This window comes from Solanum pennellii, chromosome 5 (assembly GCF_001406875.1).
Source record: "Solanum pennellii chromosome 5, SPENNV200".
Classification (NCBI taxonomy): domain Eukaryota; kingdom Viridiplantae; phylum Streptophyta; class Magnoliopsida; order Solanales; family Solanaceae; genus Solanum; species Solanum pennellii.
In genome coordinates, this window is record NC_028641.1 from 27,984,185 (window position 1) to 27,987,174 (window position 2,990).

Genomic DNA, 2,990 nt, shown 5'->3' on the forward strand with positions numbered 1-2,990 from the left:
TATATATATATATTTCTATTATATATTTCGGTCGATTCAGGTGTTGGAGGACATGCTTAACGCGTATGTGATTAACTTTGGTTCTCGTTGGGATCATCACTTGCTCTTAGTATGGTTTGCCTACAACAACAATTATCACTCAATTATTCAGATGAACCCATTTAAGGCATTGTATGGTAGGCGGTGTAGGACTCCGATTGCTTGGTTCGATTATGACATGGACTCATTGTGTAACATCTCATAACTCGTAATAGCCGAGAATTTTCTAAGAAACTAAAATTTATTATTTTTGGAAAGAATAGGAAAATTTTGGAAAATTTCTTAAGTTAAGAAAGTGAGTTTTTGATCATTTTCAAACGGCCATAACTTCTAGCTCAGGATGAGTTAGAGACAGTTCTTTATATGGTTGGAAATACCTTGGAGAGATCTTTCCAACAACTTCAAGTTTGCGCATTTTTTGATATCGTATGAGGGAGATATGCCTATCAGAAGTTGGGTTGTTGGATTGAGGAAGGTCCCAATTCGGATTCAGTAAGGGTAAAGTGGTATTTTCACCCAACTATTTTCTAATTCGTTTTAAAAGGTTTATTAGGGGTAAAACTAAGCCTTAAGTCAGTTTTAGAAAAGTTATTCAAGCTTATGACTTGGGAGAAAAGAGAAGAGAAGAAGGAGAAGGGGGAAAGAGCAAGAATTCATCAAGAACGCGAAGATCGTCAAGTGGAATTTCGATCAGGGTGATCCCTATTAAGGTATGTGAGATCTTTCTATGTTGGATTAGTTCGCCCACACACCAATTTATTTAATTTAGCAAGTTTTGAGTAGATTGAATGATGAACATTGAAGTTCTTGAAGAACAATGGTTGAATTCTTGTAGGTTGAGTTATAGTATGCTTTTAGTTGATTTTATTCATCTTTCCGGGTTGTTTTCGAGTTTAATCTATTGGATATTCAGGTTATTAGTGATCCTAAGTGATTGGGTTGAGATCCGTGGAAGTTTAGAAGATTTAGACATGAAAAACGGATAAGAAAAGTTGAAACGCTCGTTTGACATAGCTTGGGGCGCCGCGCCAACCAGAGCCCCCTAGGACGGTCTCTGTCCGTCAGGCTCTGGTGTTCCACGCCTCTTAGAGAGCCAAGGACACCTGGAGTCTCCGTTCTTTCTTCATTTTTTCGTACTAGTTCCCAAGTAATGTACGCACATTTCTTAGTTGATTCCAACATTGTAAGGAACATCTGAACATCATGAAATCATCCATAAAGACGAGATCATGAACCTCGAATCCATAATTCAATTCAAGGAAAGTTAAGATCAAAGTCAATGAAGTTAAGGAGTCAAGTCTAAAACTAAGAAGTAAGTTAAAGTAAAGTCCTTAAAGGTTTTCAAGAGTCTTATTACTTATACATTTTAACTTTGTTTTAAGACTCAAGCTTAAGCTAAGTATAGAGTAAGTTGAAGTTCTTTTCTTCAAAAGTATATGGGGACTAAGTATTTCCAAAGAGATTTAAAATGTTTTAATATTTAATTAGTAAGGAAACATTGATTTTCAAGTAGCCTGAGGCAATTTTTCAAAAAGGAACTATAGCTTTCTAAGAGAAACAAGCAGGGAAACTATGATTTCCAAGATAGCTTTGAGCTAACTATTTGGAGCGCTAATCTCAATATCACAGAATTAATATGTTTTTAAAAAACATAAGATCCAATATATTTTTGGGAGTAGTATTTTTGTACCGATATGAGAAAGAGTTTAGACAACTCACAACCCCATAAACCATGTAGTCACCATGGATAGAAAATGTTCATACTTTTTAGATGAGCCTTTTTCACAGTAGACTAGTGGATCCATTAGGCAGTTCAGGTCTTATACCTTTGACTAGGTATAGGATGCGCTGGCAGCATGAGGTAGATCGTTGTACCATCACTGTTGCTCTTAAGTGATGGTTGTCGATTAGAGAAACTACCACACAAGTTATTTTATTCTTATACACATTAGTTTATTTGTATTTTTACATACATACCAGAGTTATTTGTATCTTGCATATTTAGTGTTTACAACATGTTTCAGATATTTTTTCTTCATGTTGCTCTTACTTTTAAATTGCATTATATTGAATGAGTTAACTTATATATGAGTTGAGCAGAGCCAAGATAAGTGTGTCTTCTTATTCTTTTTTAAGCTTAAGTGTTGTTAGCATTGCAACTATGTATTGATGCCAGTTGGCCTGCATCATATTATGATGTATACGCAGGTAACTAGGATCAACATTTGGCGTACCATTGATCCAGTGAGCATCTCAAAGTCAGTTGGTGAGCCTCCTTTCATTCCGGAGGACGTCCTTATTATTTAATTATTTGCTTCAGTTTTCAGTTATTAGGATGAATGGGGATCCTGTCCCAACATCCATCTTTACTTTAAAGGCTTCATAGATAAACAATGTTGTTTTCTTTGGTCTTTCATTTCATTTGTAAAGACTTGAAGTTTCCATTTTGCCTAAGTACTATTTTAAAGTTATTCTTGAGTTATATCCTATGTCTAAGTCTTCTGCTGAGTTAAGTAAACAAGACCAAGGGTTCTCTCAAGGCCATTAATGGTAATTGGGTGTCGTCCACATCCAGGGTGTAGGTTCGGGACGTGACACATTAAACAGAAATTTTATTAGAGATACCATGGAGCAGGTCCATTTGATTCATGATAGATTATTGACGGCCCAGAGTCAATAGAAGAGTTATAAGTATAGTAGGGTTTGAGCATAAGAGTTTATGGAGGGTAATAATGTTTAGATTAGAGTGTCATCTATGAAGGGTGTGTTATGGTTCGAAAATAAGGACAAGCTTAGCCCTTGACTCATTAACCCTTTTGAGATTTTGAGTCGAGTGGTAGAAGTGGCCTATAAGTTGGCATTTCCACCTAGTTTGTTGGTGTTCATCTTGTTTATCATATCTCCATGTTTCAGAAGTACATGTCTAATGAGTCACATATGCTTCTATTGAT

At 35.7% G+C, this 2,990-nt stretch overlaps 1 long non-coding RNA gene across 1 annotated transcript in view; it reads left to right on the top strand.

Moving 5' to 3' along the window:
• The window catches only part of LOC114077292, a 4,601-nt gene extending 2,080 nt beyond the window's left edge, over window positions 1–2,521 (top strand). The window contains exon 2 of the long non-coding RNA XR_003578441.1: window positions 2,248–2,521. This is a non-coding gene — a long non-coding RNA (uncharacterized LOC114077292). The remainder of the gene's footprint in view (window positions 1–2,247) is intronic.
• The last annotated feature ends 469 nt before the right edge of the window (window positions 2,522–2,990 follow it).